Raw genomic sequence first — 17,827 nt, 5'->3', positions numbered from 1 at the left:
ACACTTCAAGAGGACAGGACATAATGTCAGTGGATTATTGCCAGTTTGGCGGAAATGAAGAGGAAGTAATTAATATCAAGGAGAGCTTCAGGAAGTAGCATTTGAAATGAGCCTTCAGAGAGGGGTAGGATTTGAACTGACAATGGCAAGCAAGAGGGCATCTGGCAAGAGGGAAGACTAGACGGACCTGAGAATCCTACAGGTTAATGTACTTCACTCAAGCTCACAGACCAAAGTATTGGAATGAGTATTAGAACCAGGTATCCAGTGTGAAGCATTTGTCAGAAGCCATTTAAAATATATTGAGTATATTAGTTAGATTTCTAAGGAAGAAATACAAAAGCACGAGTGATCATGTTTTTTTAAAAAGGATTTTCTTTAATTCTTCATGAGAGACAGAGACAGAAAGAGAGAGAGAGGCAGAGACACAGGCAGAGGGAGAAGCAGGCTCCATATAGGGAGTCTGATGTGGGACTCGATCCTGGGACTCCAGGATCATGCCCTGAGCTAAAGGCAGACGCTTAACTGCTGAGCCACTCAGGCGTCCCAATAATGTTATTTTTAAATGTTAAACATTTTATTTAGATAAAACAGGAACGTTGTTATATGAACTATACTAAGGGTATCTACGCTAGAGAAAGGAATCTGGATGTCAGGCCAGACATATCCAACAACCACAAAATACTCCACCGCTGCCAAGAGTCAAAAAAGATCTAAGTATCCGAGAGGGAACTACAGACTACCAAAACAAGTACCACCAATAAAACCATCCCTTAAATTCGGGCCTGCTCCAGTTTTCTATAACTTGGCTCCTTTCCTAATTTGGGATATCTTGATGTGGTCTTTCATATGAACTTGGGTACTCAATCTTTAGCAGAATTGATAAATCTAAGACCTTATGCTCATTAATTCCCTGTGTTTAGATAATAATCTGGCAATGCCTTCACTGCCTACGGATACACATGAACATCCCTTACTTCCAAAATGGAAGAACAAAAGTATGAGGGAAAAGCCATGCTCATCAACACTGCTTGTGTCCTGTCTGTGCACATATGTGTTCGTCAGTGTTTGCCGGGATCCAGATGGCCAGACCAAGTTCTAGGTACTTGGGAATTTAGTGAAAATTTTGCCTACCCTATCTCCCATGACATCTTGCTGTATATAAATCCTCCTGTCAGCTAAATCAAGATACAGAAGTCCCCTCACAAAGCCCTGCACTTTCCTATTTCATGAGTTTGCTTACATGAAGCCAAGCTGACATAAATGAGCACGAGTGGAGACTGTGAGCCATGCTCCCTGGGTCTAGCTTTACTACTCACTGACTGCATGACCTTGATAAGTTAGTGAACTATTTATCTCCTTATCCTTATATATAAAGTTTATTTATATACATATAAATATATATAGGTTTTAAAACGATTTTTATTTTAGAGAGAGAGTGCATGAATGGTGGGGAGAAGAGAGAGAGAGAAAGAGAGAATCCCACAAACTCAGTGCTGAGAACAGAGCCTGACTTGGGGCTTCATCCCAGTACCCTAAGATCATGACCTGAGCTGAAACCAAGAGCTGCTCAACTGACTGAGCCATGAGGCATCCCCAAAACATACATATATATTTTTAGAAGATCTTATTTATTTTGAAAGAGAAAGAGAGAGAAAGAGAGAACACAAGCAAAGGTGGGGGGAGCAGAGGGAGAGGGAGAAGCAGACTCCCTGCTGACCAGGGAGCCCCATGTGGCACTCTATCCCAGGATCTTGGGATTATGACCTGAGCTGAAGGCAGACACTTAACAGCCTGAGCCACCCAGGCGTCCCAAGATATGTATAGATTTTATTAATAAACTGCATCTTGAGGGCTTTTGTGAGGATGAAATAAGCTACAATATTTTAGGGAGCTTAGAACTTGGTCTTGGAGACAGTAAGTGCTCAATAAATGTTATGATCATTACCATCATCATTATCATCACCCCATTTAAACTTCCTCCCCTATCCTGTTTACTGAACTCCTCTAGTCAGTCCTTAGCCATGTACTCAACACGAATCCCTGTTCCCCTGATTCAAACCCAGGTCACCTATCAATTAGCTGGCACAGTTAATTTATGTGGTGACAGTACCAACTGAAATGTGTCATTGTTACGCGTTTGATGTGAACCATCTGAAATGGAAAATAATGCCAGAAGGAACCCGGAGTGGGGAGGACAGTAAGAAGAAAGAGGTTCTAGTTGTAGGGCTATTACTAATCGCTTCACATCCTTGGGGTTCACAGAGGTTCAATGTCTTGTCTGTTCCTAATCTATGAAGCAGTTGGTCGGAATCAATGACCCTGAAGGTCCCAGGCAGACCCTGGTGGTTGCCCCTGTCAAGTGCCTTTGAGTTTAATGAACCCAAATTTTGTTCGGGTCCTGGATGGCACTGCATAGCCTTCCTCCATTACAGAGGCAAAGACCAACCTTGGAAATCCTATTAGCCTTTACCAGTGACTGCTTTAGGAGCAGGGATAGGACCCAGTTCTAGTCCATGAGACCTGATAGGAAGTCTGCTGTGGGCCTTCTGGAAAATGATTTCTTCCTCATAAAAAGGTAGAGATACATGAGGAAAAACACCACCCCCCCCAACCTTGCTTCCTCTCTGCGAGTGTGGCTTCTCAGGGAAATGGTGACTGGCAACTGCAGTGTCATTTTGAAACCATGATGAGAAAGATAAGAGAAGAGTAGCTAATCTAGTGCCCCAATACACTTACCCTCTGAAGCCCTGTTTGGGAATATTAATTCTCCTACTCTTTAAGCCATTTTAGTTCTGTTACTTGTGCCTGCAAAGTTTCTGATTGTGAACATGCTAAGAACCCAGGTGCCACAGAGTTGAGGCACACTGTTAAGCTATGGGAAATGTGACACACAGGTAATCTCTGATGACTCACCCCCACATACCACCATTCACGCTTCTGTGTAAGCTGTGTTTCTTCATCTTGCTTTGATATGTTTACTGCTTTTTGTAAGCTCAAATTGAGATATACATCATCAGAGATTTAGGTCAATAGGGAAAGGTATGTCCCTAATTTCAAAATGGATCTAAACTCTCTATATTCCTCAAAAGAGGCCTTCTAATCCTTCATGCAGTGGGAATATCTTAATAAGCTCATTTTAGCACACTGTCCTATCGATTCTTTCCAAATATTCTTTCCATCCCTTTCAGCAATTTCCTAGTTTGTGTGTCATGTTTCCCCATCTGAACATTCTATTGTGCTCGTCCTTTCTGATCTGAGTATAAAAATTCTATTCAAGATAGTGCAACTCTCAGTGCTACACACACGGATGACGAACCCGCCAGCCCATCACAGACCCTTCAGGACCGTCAGACCAGAAAGCACTGTTTCAAGGCTCAGCCCGGTGTCCTCTCTCTCTCGCTGCAGATGAGGAACCTGAGGTCTGGGGAGGTGGAATGCCTTGGTGAGCCGGTAGACCATGGGGTGCAGGAAATGGAGATCATTCAGTGGGGGTGATTATGATGACACCAATTTTAACAGTAGCTGCTCATCTTCATCCTGGGCTTAGGGCAGAGTAGAAACTACTCTAGGTTCTTCATGTGCTTACCTTCATTTAGCTCTTACCAGAGCCCTAGAGGAGGTAGATACTATCATTATTGCCACAATATGAATGACAAAATGGGAGACAAAGGGAAGCCGAGTGCTTCCCTGGGTTAACCAATGCTCAAGACACATGCAAGCATTGTTCAGCCATCTATAGTCTCCTGACACTCCACCAGGCCACAGTGACACCTCCTGAATGGCTAACTGCTGGCAGGCTCGAACTGCGATGAAACTAATAAGTAGAGTGGATTCTTAAAACCCTGTTTTTTTCTGCCATGCTGTCTGGAGCTAGGACACATAGGATGGTCTGGGTTCCAAAGAGAGTGTGCATTCCACACACACGCAGCACAGTCCTTGTATCTCCTGTGTCATCTCAATGCTGGCATGCTAGCAGCAGGGCATGGGGAGGCGGAATGAGAAGGCAGGTGAGTGGGCGGGCGGGCGAGGTAGTGAGAGACCGGTAAAATGGAGAAAATCTGTTCCTCTCCCACTGAGTCGTCCCTGCCTGTTTACTAAAGTACAAGTCCCAGAAAACATGGCACAGAGCAGAAGAGACACAGCGTGACCCCACATGCCTTGTCTTGAGTTTGCCGAGAGGGTAAGAGAGAGGGTATTGCACAGGCAGCATCAGTTTCAAGGAGCCATTACTCTTTCTTACTTAGAAGTGGAGTTGATCAAGTTGGAGTAACTCTTTTTCTGAGTTTTATTATATTTCAAAGCCATCTCGTTCAAGCATAGTCAATGGTGGCAGAAAGAAAAGAGCCAAGGCCTGGAGGAGTTTGGGGGCGTAGCCCAGCTCAGATGGCCCACTCCACCCAGCCGTCCAGAGCTTCCACAGCTCCACTGCCCTGTGGTAAGATTGAGGAACAAGTCCTGAAGCAGAAGTGAGTTTTGGGATGGGCAATTTTGGGGATTGGGGCTTCTCTCCATAAGCTCGGGGGCCAGGACACGTTCCCCAACACAACCCCAGTCCAATGCCCGCCGCCCCCCCCCGCCCCCCCATTGGCCACTGAAGCCCATAAGCCACATAAGCCTCTCTGCTCTGTCTTGTCTGACCTCTGCTGGGAGGATGTCCAAGAATGAGCAGCACAAGGGCCAGGCTAAAGACCGTGCCGCTCAGCCCAGACCCAGAGGTGGTGGGATCGGCCCGAGTTCCAAACCGCTCAGCCAGCCTGACAGCTTAACATGGCCTGGGCAGACGGCATCCAAAATGGGCAAAGGTGGGGAACTGGCAAGGCCTCCTCTGATCAGATTGTTCAACAGCCTCGGAGCTGGCTGGCCTGGCCCGGCCCCAGCGCCACCACCCTGAGCCAGGGCCTTGGCAGTCCCGCGGGCCCGGATCTCCTGGCACCGGATCTAAGTCAATCTTGCCTACAGCTGTCAGCGGCACAGTCTGTTTGATGCTGCACGGATGGCCGTGATTCAGTCATTCCAGCGATGCTTCCAGGCCAGCGTTCTTGGGCACGGGGAGGGAGAGAATCCCCTCGGGGGGCCGGAGGCGGTGGGCCGCACTGCCAGCAGGCTGGCTCGTCTTCGTCTAAACACCATCAGAAGTCTGCCAGCGTGTTTTTGGAGAAACCTGGCAGTTGAATGGCCCCTGACTTTTGACTCAGGTCCATCCAGGTGACCTATTACGTGAGATGCGCTCTTGACGGCTGACCTCAGTGGATGTGCCGGCAGGCTCACGGCTGCCAGAAATAATAAAAATTCTTCCCGACAGTTATTTAGGCAGAGAGGGAAATGGCCCCTTTGGTGAGATCCTGCGGCCTCTGCCTTCACCTCACCGAGGAGGGCCGCCGCCACGAGGCTGGGATGTGCCCGCGATCTTTCCCCGGGAAGTAATTAGTTTCCATTTAGAGGGATGACAAATTGATGAGGCAGGAGTCGCACTGAGCTCTGAATTGAAGGTAAACCATGATGGCTGTGGCTCTGGCAAGTCAGGTTTGTAGGTCTGTCGATGCATTTTACAGTTTCAAAATTCAATCACCCACCAGCAGGAGAGGAAAGAGTGCTCTGCAAAGAGAACCAAAGCCTGCATTTCCTCCTGCAAGTTCATTATCGCCTTGCTAAAGCATGACGGTGGTGTGAAATGGGTTGGACGCAAGGATGCCTCTGTTAACGGCCAAAGAAAAAAAAGTCGCACATCATTAGGAATGGAATAAACGATATCGAGGCACAGAGCAGAAATGATTTGATTAGTAATTTCCAGTTTTGAAAAGACCTGGAAAAGTACCAAATGACTATACAGAAGGTGTGATGGAGTTCTTAATTGCTATAACTGCTCTGGGAGACTTGATGATTTGTGACATAGAATACAGCACAGTACGCTAACGCTAATAACCGTTAATTAAATGCAGCAATGATATACTCTCAAAATGCACATACAAGTTACCATAATTTCTAGATTAAAAGCTGCACTGTCAGAAGCCAAAGGCAAAGAAAGGTGGAGGGAGCAAGAGACATCTCTCTTGCCATGGTGAGCAGGCCCCGCAGTCTCCCCAGAACAGAGCGGCCAGAAAACACTATGGGAAAAAAACCACACTTTGCTGGAAAATGTGAAACGGTTCCTGAATGAAGCTGGCCCTCTGGAGGGAGAGTTATTAATTCCGAAAGGCTGTTGCTGCACCAGACCATCTGGCGGTGTGTGGCGAGTTCAGTGGCTGGTGCGGCTTCCGGTTGGATCTGCCTCGCCCCCCTGTGACATTCCCTGCTCGAGCTGTTGTCATGCCAGGTCCGAGTCGTTTGGAGGGGAAGTGGGAAGAGGGGGACCTGGTGAGGTCGTGGGGCTCTGTGGAGTGTGTGGTGTTGTCCTTTTTACACCTGGCCCCTAACAAACAAGGGGAGATTAGGAGGGCTGGGTTTGGGGGGGAAGACTCAAGGGTGATTCACATGAAAGCCTCATTTGAATGGAAGATAAAAGAAGTCAATTAATCTCCCTCCCTTTGGGTGAAGAATGCTTGTGAGCCTGAAGGAAGGAAGATGAAGGAAATGTTGCTACTTCCAACTCAATTATCTTGGTAATGGCACACAGAGGAAGCTGGGACAGATAGAGAAATCCAGAGATGATTTCAATACTCCATCTGGGCCATGGCCTTTACTTTCTCCTTCAGCTAAGGCGGAAGCCACCAGCATTAAGAAACACAAGAGACCTGCCTCTTGGAGAAGTCAAGGAGCAAGAGAAATGCTTTTGGCTATCGTGTGATCAACATCCTCCCGGAATACAGAATGGTGACAGGCAAGGAATATGGAAATGGAAGCGAGACATGTCATGAGGTCACGGAACACTTTTTGGGATGAACGTTCCTAGAATGAGGAGGAAGACACTGGGGGAAGTTTCATAGTGGTACCTGAAGCAAATATTGCATCTGGGCATAAGGCAAACAAGCAAACGAGGGGAAGGATATTCTGCGGGAGGAATGACACAAACACTACCCTGTGACCACCCTGACATGGCAGGAAAGGCCAGGAAGCGGACCTGGGAGCGGTCATGTCAGCCTGGGTGTGAGAGGGGATGAAGGGTGGGCGAGTGGGGCACAGTTCATGGAGAGCCCAGATTGGCAGTCAGACATGGCTGCCTTTATTCTGTGGGAGCAGTGTCTTAGGATGATTAACAAGAAGAACTCAGAGTTGCCTCTGTATGTTTGAAACTCTCTCCTTCAGGCACCTGCTGAACTGCTGCCTACACAGAAAACCTTTCCTAAATACCTCTCCCCATTGCTGGTCCTTTATCCCTTCAACCTCCCTAGTTTTTTTCTTGGCATTTATCACTCTAACCATCATGTTACCCATTAATTTGTTCATTGTCTGCCCCCACGCCCGCCCTTTCCCATGAGTGACTTTGTTTTGTTCACTGCTGAACTCCAGCACTGGGATCGGTGCCCAGCCCTGGTGCTCAATAACTACTTGCTGAACGAACCAGTGGATGGATGGCAGATGGACTGAAGTAGTAGTTCCCAACCTGCAGCCCCAGCATCACCTGGGAACTGGGTAGGAAGGCAAATTCTCAGGCTCTGCTCGAGATTTACCAAAACAGAAGCTCTGGGGTAGTGGCCCGTGCTCTGTGATTAATAAACTCTGCAAGCAGGTCTGCCGACACTTAGGTCTGAGAATAACCAAGTTGGAGGACAGTGGAGAGAGGGAGGCCAGTAAGGAAGTTACCACAGAGGCTGCTCTGGTGAAGAGGAAGGGACAGACTGGGCCAATCTTTCAAGAGGTAAAATATGGAGCACTTGGCAAAGGAAGAGTCTGGGACTTTTGTTGATTTCTGGCTTTGGTAACGGGCTGAATTGTGAGTATGTGAATAGAGGAGCAGGAAAAGGTTTAGGGAAAGAGGGAAAGCAGAGATGGTACATTAAATTGCTACTTGATAATCAAGTTAACTTCTTGGATTTCAAAGTCTGTCTAGAAAAATTCCCAGTAGTCCCTCTGAGGACACTGGGGGTGTCATTTAAAAACAAGAGAATCAGCAGAGGGCACACAGATTGGGAAGAAAGGAAAGTTGAGTCTGACATATTTTTAATTTTCAGTGCTCGTGAGATAGCAGTGGTGGTGGTGGTGAGATGCCATGCTGCCTTGGAGGATGCATGGATCCAACACTCCAAGGATGGACACACTGTCATATGGGCTATAGGACAGATGGATCTGACCTGATGCTCCAGGCAAGCATCAACATCATCCCCAAAGTGAAAACCATGGATATGGATAAAGTGTCTCAGGGCAAGTGAGAATAAAACGTGGAAGGCAAGGTCATTGAAAGAGATCTGGGAGTTGGGAGATGAGAAGATGAGGAGAGAAGAATGTCACAAAATATAAAACAAAAATCCGGAAGGACAGTTGTAAAGTCCCAGTGGGGATCACTGAGACCTCTATTATGAGGGCAAAGGCAAGCCAGCTCCAGTGCAAGGACGACAAGCGCGTGAGGCTAGGAGACAAGGGGGCTGAGGAGGAAGATACAGGAGTGGGGGTGGCATAGCTTTTTCACATGGCAGCGCAGGACATGTAAGCACGAGTATGCGCTGAGAGGAAGACAGAGCTCACTAGAGAGGAGAGGTCCCTGGGGAGAAGGGTGGGATGCGATGTGGAACTCACTGCACAAAGGCCTGAGTCTGCACAGGAGTGACACCCCTTTTGCTGAGAGTGGAGGGAAGGCATGGCATCCGTGTGGACACAGGTAAGTGGGCTTGGCAGGCTGAGGTTAGGCCGAGGCTTCGATGGTGAACATAACATGGTTTTGCTTCCAAATATGACAGAGGACACAGAAGGAGATAAAACTCAAGTCAAGCTGTGGTGAAGGTACAAAGTTTTATGGGATAAAGACCTGAAGATGAAAAAAATACCTGAAGGTTTTCATAAAAGAGAACAGAGACAGCTATCTGTGGACTGGGGCAAGAGAAAGACTTCTCAAACCAGATCTCCTGCATGTGAGACCAAAAAAGTGTATAAATTTCACTGTAGGAGAATGGAGAATAGCTTAATAAAGGTCACTCCAGACAGCTGATGGATATTAATGGGAAGAAAAGACTTGAATGTCTAAGAATCACAAGTGACCCATACTGAGGACACACCAAAACTTCCGCAAATCAGTAAGAAGTCGGAAACTCAGAAGAATGCTCAACTGGTGACAGTACTTCATACTGTCAGATGGCAAAAACTAGAGAGGCGGATAACAATAAGTACTGGCAAGGACATCTGGGGACAAAGACTCTCACACTGTGGGTGGATGGTGACATTCACAGCAATTCTGAAAGCAATCTGCAATAGCTACTGAAATTAATTTGTCTTATGACCCCACAAAATCTCCTGGGACATATCTCAGCAAACTTATTGGAGCACTCCACAAATGGACACACTTGGGAGGATTATGGTGGTAGTGGTTGTCCCGGGGGGAGGTGAAGGGAGCCTTGGCTGTCCTCTGCTGGGGAACACATACTTTGGGGTCCTCAGCAGCACTAAGAAATGGCAAACTACATGGGCGCCCAGCACCACGGACAGATCTTAGATGTTTCGTGTGAAATAGAAAGAAAAGACTGCTATTTGCAGCACGTTACCACTTCTGTGAGCCAAACACCCTCACAAAGTAACACTACCTAGTAACACCACATGAGGCTGGGGGCCTGGGGTGGGAAGAGCAGACTAAGAGAATGGCTTCCCGTAGATCCAGGATGATCACATGCTCCGTCTGAGAAGCGTGATTAATTCAGTTATCTGGTCTGAAAGCTCATATTTACATGTATGTCTAAAATTTTAAAAATGTATGGGGGAGAAGATGCATTTCAAGCAGGCGTCTGAGAAGTCTCTGGGAGGTGGTGGGGTTCGTGGTATGTTTTGAAGGACAGGGACAGGCCTTTCATTTTTGCAGGTGAGAGTCTTCTGAGCCAGAGAAATGGCCTGAATGGAGTCAGGAAAGTCTTGGGCATGACAGGAACACCTAGAAGGCTAGCGTGGCTGGATCCAGGAGCAAGCGATGGAAGGTGGTTCAGGAATACCACAAGTGAGCGGGATCAAAAATCAGTTGTGGATGAGTTTGGATGCAGCCTGGGAGCCGAGCAAAGATGTGGCCACGCTGGCTGTGGTGTGGAAGGGGCAAGAGAGGAAACCCTGGAGGCCGGGATCCCAGACGGGAAGTCCTGAAGGGTGTGGGCCGGAAGTGACCATAGACCAGGCTCCAGCTGTGGGGGCCGGGCTCGCGCGGCCTGCCAGGTGGCTGCTACAAAATTCTGAGGTGGCAGCGATGCCTGCAGCCCACATGGGAATTTAATGATGACTTTCTACAAAAACAAATTGTCATTGTGGCTGTGGAAGAGTGTTTCACTGTTCCAGGCCCACACTCCCATCCAAGGAAACCAAGCCTTCTTTCAGGCCTCACCCACAGCCACTGCTGGTGTCCATGAAAGCCTCTCTGTCTCAGTCCGTTGGTCGGTCTGTCTTCTACACACACACACACACCAGTCCTGTAATTATCAGAGAAGTAAACAGTGTTTCCACCCTAGAGCACCATGGGACTTCTGCATCCACTTTTAGCTTCTATTAGGTAAGTGTGCCAGTCTCCCTACCTTACGCAGAGGTTTTATTTTTTTTTTATTTTCTGTAATTTTATTTTCTAGAGGTTGGTTCAGCTTATTCTTAATGATTCAAGTGTTGGGGATCTAACTTTTTTTTCCCTCGAGAGAAATATGACCACTAGGATAAACTTCCTGTTTCATTCTAGCATCCCAGCCACTGTCAACCATTTATTTTTCTTTTTTTTTTTTTTTTTTTTTTTTTTCTTTTTTTTTTTTTTTAACCATTTATTTTTCTTATGGGCACCAAGAAAAATGTTTTAAAGTATATTTTCTAAAGAGATGAATGTCATGAGACATTACATCCATGTCCTATTTACATCACAAACTCCCTGGGGGAGAGACCACAATGCTCCCTTAGCCAGCAAAATGCATCTCACGGGCTTCAATCTGCTCCAAATCAGAGCATAAATATCTTTCCTTCTTCTTCTTTTGCCTGACAGCCTCGTTCCCTTTAAAAAGGCTCAGCCATCATTACAGAAGGGGACGTGCTGTAATGTTTTCAAGTTTTGCTCTAAAACACAAGAAAACCAATCAGAAGGAAGAGCACAAGGGCAGCTCTGCATCCTCTGCCGGATGGAATCTCAGACATTACTGAGCTCGGTCTTGTGGACCCAACAGAAACGGAATGGCAGGTCTTCTTCCCTCCCAGTTTCCAACAGGGAAACTGAGGCAGCTAACTGGAAAACTGGAAGGCTGTAATTAAGGCTGTTCCGACCAGCCTAACGGCCTGCCTGCGTGTGTGGTCCAGGTGGGGATGACAGATCCTGTGTTTCTCTTGGAGCTGGTCTGAGGGGGAGAGGGGAAAAGATTTCAATCCTCCTGGGGTCAGCTCGTTTGATCCCTGCTCTAAAGCGATCATGTAGTCCCTTATCGATGCCGAAAAGATGATATTTCATTTGGTTTTATCTGAAAAACAGATTTTTTATTTTCTCTCCTCTAGCGTCAGGGCTATAAAAGAAACCAGAATCTTGGTGTGGTGGTTGGTGGCGGCGGGGAGTAGGAGCTGGGGGGGCGGGGGGGGAGATGCGTGAAAAATGATACTTTGACATATATTATGCGCTTAATCTTTTGTGGCAACTTTTTTACATTTGTAAGAGTTATGGATTTTAAAAGTCGGGGCTAAGATGGCTTAATGAGCATCCACCCCCCTGGAAGTGGAAGTAGGGCTGATGTGTGTTAGTCAGCTGTTAGCTTTATGGCCTCTCTTCTGTACTAAAAGTGACAAGTCGAACACATTACAGAGAGCTCAGATGTGTTATGCAGATGAAGCCTGCAGCAATATCTGCCTCCTCTCCATTATTTATGATGTCTATATAATACAATGGACTGAGATTTAAGCCATTGTGATGCAGTTTGTTTTCCAGGGTGCTAAAGTACAGCACATTTTACAGAGAATTGCATCTCTGTTCCATATTAATCAAATCCATCTAACGTGCAGCTCTTACACTGTAAACTAAAGGGAAAAAAAGATTAAAGCGCTTGGCTTTTCCTCAGCTGTCAAGGACTGGCAATAAAATAATAATAAGGGCTTCTAAATAATGTGTGTGTGACAGGCCCACGCTCGCCTGCACAGTCCTTTATGGGGGGTTAACTACAGAATAAGTTCCAGTGAGTGATCGGGAACAGGCGTGTGTGTAATACTGTAATGCCAACGACGGCATAATTCTTGAAAAGTTCATTTGCAGAAAATTCTCTGACTTGATGAGGCAAAGTTTGGCCTCTTGAATCATCCTGCCGTGGTGTGCGGCATGTGTGGAGTTGTTCTGAAGTTTACAGTCCTCCACTTTTGAACTTGCTTCAGCTGCAGGCCATTAAGAACAGGAAGCTCCGTTCCCTGGCACCCAGGCGGGGGTCTGCTGTTCGGAAGTCACGGGAAGCGGCTTTATGGTGGGGCACATACAAAGGCTGCAGAGTCCTGTGCTTTGGGTGCGGTTGGGGGGGATTATTTTGGATGCGTAGGTTTATTGTTTTTAAACATGAAGGTGATCAGGGTCACGGTCTCACGGTTACTCTGGGTTTTGGAGGAGGATGGAGAATCTTGGAAAGGAATGTCTGGCTCTCTGGAGGTTCCTCCAAACCCTTCATCCAGGAAAATACTTCATGGCAACTCATGAGACTCTCAGGCCTTTATTTTTTGAGTCTACGGACCCCTGAAGAAAGAACGCAGGCTACGAGTGTCATAGTGGCTTCCTTGGCTCCCCCCCAACCCCCATCCCATGGAAAATGTCTGCATGTGAACCTGGGCCCGACTCACTTTGCAGATCAAGGTAATTTCTAAAGAAAGGAGGGAAGGGAAATTGCACTGGGAAGCACTCACTCAGTCTGCCAGGGAGTTAACAAAGAGACTGAATTTGCTCCTTTGTCATAATCAGCAGATACAACACAATGGTTTCAGAATCTGCCTTTCTACCCGAAAGCTCAAAGTACAAAATTTACATTATTATCCCCCTGCCCACTATCCATATAAACCAACCCCCAAAATATCCCTACTTAGGGAAATTGCTTAGCCTCCCTGGGGGCTGCTTTTCTCCCTCTAATGTGGGAAGAACAACGCCTACCTTTCCCTACCTCCTACAGGCCTCACAAGGAGGGGTTCTGGAATCATGGGTACCATTATATCCACCAGTTTCCTAGAGTCTTCAACTTTTCTAAAGCGAACACCTGTTATCTGAATTATTAAAACCGTAGTGAATGTTACCTTTCAAATAATTAATTCAAAGCCTTAATTCACAAATCTAATAAGCGTTTACCTAGCACCCATGGTTTGCCAAAGCTGTGTGTCACTTCTTTACATCTTACATACCTTTGAATTTGCTGTGACTGTTCTGAGAGGTAAGGGTGGTGGTATATGTACAATGCACGGCGGTTCTCAAGCTTATCTGCATGTTCATTACACATCCCCCGGGCACTGTAAAAGGAATATTAATGGCCAAGCTCCACCTCAAAACAGTGGACACAGAAACTCAGTATTTTTGAGAGCTCTGCAGGTGACGGTACAGCCAGGGTTGAGCACCTGCAGGAAGCATTAATCGTTAAGAACAGAGACTCCCAGTGAAACCTCAAAGCCACTGTGGAATCAGGCTGAGGTGGGTTAGATGTCCTGCTCTATCAAGTTATTTAAACTCTGCCTCCGCTTTCTCTTGAGTAAAATTGGAATAATAAGAGAAGTTACCTGACATAATACATAGGGATCACCTTCCACTGTCTGAAAAATGCTAGGTGCTCAGTACATAGAAGTCATCATTTTTTCCCTGAACTTTCTGCAAGTTGAAAATAATACCATCTTATGTATGAAACATGGTAGGATGGAAAAGTACTTTGGTAGGCATCAATATAACTTCATTCCCACAACAACCAAAGAGCATGTATGATTATTCCCATTTTATAGATGAGAAAACTAGTCCAAACAAATTCAGTGCTTTCCAAAAGTCATTTAAGAGGTAAATGGAAGAGGAGGGCTTAAACCCAGATGTCCTGACACCTGTGGCTGACACCTCACCGGGCTGCCAGGATTAACTATGCCCCGTGGATGCCAGCTGAATTAACGACGGTCAACATGAATGTCAGCGCTTTGAGCAGTGGTTCTCATAGCATGTCAGCATCACCTGGGGGCACCTTAAAACAGAGATCGCTGGGCCCCACTCCCAGAGTGTCTGATTCAGTAGGGCTGGGGTGGGGCCCGAGAATTTGCACGTTCAACAAGTTCCCTGGTGATGTCTAGCTGCTGGGGTACGACTACGCTTTGAAGACACTCTGCCTCTAAGTTCAAGAAAGGAGGTGAAGCTGCTGCTTTCCACCCACCCTGGGCCACCTCCTTGTCCTACGGCCTCCTCCACTCCTCACCAAGAGGGTGCTGCCCACTGGCCACGTGGTCTCTTCCTCAGGAATCTGAGTCTGAGGACCTGCAGGGGCACAGAGGGCCACAATCCACTTGGTCAAGTCCATTCCCTCCTCCTGAGAGCCGTCAGTCCCCTGGCATGATCCCAGCCCCTACTCCAGAGGAAAACACATAAAGGGAAGCAGGATGGCCTGTACCTCTCTGCTTCCTGGGTGGCACTGTCAGACCGAGGCTGGAAAGCACCTGGGTGCTGCGTGTCACAGCCTCTGCCCACCTGGCACATCATCAACCACTCCTTAGAAGTCTCTCGGAGCATCCCTCTTGGGCTTACAGTCACCTGACAGCGTGGACGGGTCCTTCTGCCCTGTCACGTCAGGCAGGGAAATTCAAACCTGCCAACACTGAGAGAACACGAATCACTGTTTCCAGAAGACTCTGAAACAGGAACACCCAGGTGGCTCAGTGGGTGAGCGTCTGCCTTCGGCTCAAGCTGGGATCCTGTGGTCCCACATCGGGCTCCCTGCGTGGAGCTTGCTTCTTCCTCTGCCTATGTCTCTGCCTCTCTCTCTGTGTGTCTCATAAATAAATAAATAAAATCGTAAAAAAAAAAAAGTCTCGGAAACAGCCTCCAGCATGAGTCCTCTGAGAGAACCTAAAAGTTTAAACAATGCTCTTCTCATCTCCCTCCTCCTTAACCACCGATCACCTTCTCCGGTCCTCCTCCCCCAAGGGCACAGGGATGTGTGTATATACATAAGACTCCCCTCCAGCCTTTTTTTAAAAAATATTTTATTTATTTATTCATGATAGACATAGAGAGAGAGAGAGAGAGAGGCAGAGACAAGGCAGAGGGAGAAGCAGGCTCCATGCCGGGAGCCCGATGCAGGACTTGATCCCAGGACTCCAGGATCAAGCCCTGGGCCAAAGGCCAGTGCCAAACCGCTGAGCCACCCAGGGATCCTCCCCTCCAGCCTTATCCTGCATTCAAAGCCCAGCTCAGGATGCTCCAGGAAAGAGAACAACTCAGCCAAGAGCCTGTAAGACCAATTTCATCTCCCTCCCTGTCATGTACATTTGCTAAGGCACACGAGGCTTGGGAACCTGGTCCTGCAGCCTCTGAGATTCCGGAAATGCTCTGGAAAGCTTGAGGCACGGGCTGCAGGGAAGAGGTGGCCTCTCCTAGGGTCCTAGGATATGCAGGAGCTGACCTCCCTCCTCTGATAGGCAGCGCACTTTCCTAAGAAGCTCAATTGCCATGAAACCCTCTGCCTTTACAACGTTCCACAAGTCTCACTGGCAGCCCAGAAGGTAAATCACAAAGATGGGGGGGGCACACAGAAGAGGCACATCTGAGGGTCACATCTTTGGAAAGGGCCCATGTCCCTGCGGCACAGACACGAAAGGAGCTTACACAAGCTGTCCTGTCAAGCAGCGGCCGGCCAGCAGACAGCAGAAGCCAACTTCTCACATGGCACCAAAGACACCAAAGCACTGTTCGTGTCTGGGGAAGTGGAAATCATTAGGTATCAGCGTTCTCCATCTTGGAATCACGCTCTTTCTGAGCTGAATGAGACTGCAGAGGTCACTAACGCTTCCCTCCCTCTTTGCAGTTGGTGGAGAGAGGGGTGCGGGGTTTGGTGACCTGCTCCAGGGCTCAGCTACTCAGCAGCAGAGCAGCACCAGGTGCCAGGCTGGCTGACCCTATGCCACTGCGCTTGGCTGCCCAGAGATGCCCAATGGCTAGAGAGCAAACAGTATCTCTGTGATGTGCAACTCACGGTCTGCCTTTATGTATGTCTATCTCATCATCCTCATAACTGCTTTGGGATGAACGCGCACTCATTCCCATTTCACAGATGAGGAAGACTGAGTCTCAGAAAAGCCAAGTGGTTAGCTCAGGTCACAAGGTCACCATGCTGAATGAGAGGGGATGATGGACAACCAGCACCCAGACCCACAGGGTGTTATCCCTAGCCTGGTACTCTTTCCTCACTGTGTGAGGACACAGTGACACTCTGGGTGACGAAGGCGATGGGGCCAGCTCCAGCATGCTCACACTGTACCGATCACGGCCTGCCACACTTCCTACCCATGCAGCTGAAAGCCAAAGGGTCCCGTCCAGCATGTGAGGTCATCACCAAGGCCATGCTCACCACACGGCGTGTGAGCAGGGGGAGGTGGACATGTGGAAAGTGGCGTTCGTGGGACACTCAAACCCTCTGCATCACGGTGTCCGCTGTGGCCGAGCAGGTGGGCAGTTCCCTCAGGGGCCGTGTCTTTGCCAGGGGTGCTCTGCAGGGCTCGCTCCCTCACCTCCCTAGCCTCATCTCACACATCCCCCAGTCCTGTCACATAGCAGACAGCCATACACATCCTTTCGCCATTTAAACAAATGGCTTTGAAAACATTTCGAACCCATAGAAAGAACATGGTGCATACCCATCACCCTTCCCCTATATTCCATAGTTGTTAACATTCTGCCACATTTGCTCCATTGTTGTGTGCGTGTGTGTAAGCATACAACCGACATGTCCTTTTGGTAGACATTCAAGTTAAGGGGAGACAGTATTTCCTAAGAATCAGAACATCATTCAAAAATTTCAACTGACACATTATCTAATGTATGATTCATATTCAAATTCCCCCCTTGTCCTAAAGATATCCTTTAAGATAAGCTCCTAAAAACGTCACAATACGGAGGGCCCATCAGGGAGCAGACATTGCACATCTGCTAGCCAAGAGCAGCTTAACCAGCATCTGAAGAGTGAATAAATGCACGAGTGAGTGAATGCTGCTGAGACAACGGGGCAGTTGGTGGGACCCTCACCCCGAAGGTGTTCTACACCTTTCTTCTGCATTAGGTCCCCCAACACATTCACACAAGATATGCTTCACTGTCTGTCTCCCACAACCGTCCCCGGACTCACTTTCTCACCACCTGCCCCACGGGGGAGGGGTGCCACTCCTGAAGCCCCTGCCCTCGTGAGTTTCCATTATCCTCAGTACTGACTTTTCTTTCTCAAGGTATAGGGTTTTCCTTACTGCTCTTGGCTTATACGTTTTACACAAATACAGAGGGCTGAACGCGTGGCCTGGCTAGTGGAAAGCTCAAAGGACTAGCTTGAAAGTGCCTGCGGGGGCGGGCAGGGGGATGCTGGCTGCTGGAAGGAGGGTGTTTTGGGTCACCAGTGGGGCTGTGTGTCCTTGGGAGCCCACAGAAGCCTGTTCGCTCTGTAAAAGCCAACCGTGGCTATTATGATGCTATTACTGGCATGAGCTGTGGGATGCTCAAAACACAGGAAAAGTGTGCTCCGGGAGAGGGCAGGAGGAAGAACCCAAGAGA

The 17,827-nt window shown here is 47.9% G+C and overlaps 1 protein-coding gene across 12 annotated transcripts in view; it reads right to left on the bottom strand.

Annotated features, from left to right (window-relative positions):
- The window catches only part of AUTS2 (activator of transcription and developmental regulator AUTS2), a 1,131,932-nt gene that overhangs the window by 126,351 nt on the left and 987,754 nt on the right, over nt 1-17,827 (bottom strand). The window lies entirely within an intron of this gene.

The sequence above is a fragment of the Canis lupus genome, chromosome 8 (genome assembly GCF_048164855.1).
Source record: "Canis lupus baileyi chromosome 8, mCanLup2.hap1, whole genome shotgun sequence".
Lineage (NCBI taxonomy): Eukaryota > Metazoa > Chordata > Mammalia > Carnivora > Canidae > Canis > Canis lupus.
This window is presented reverse-complemented; position numbering and strand designations above follow the sequence as displayed.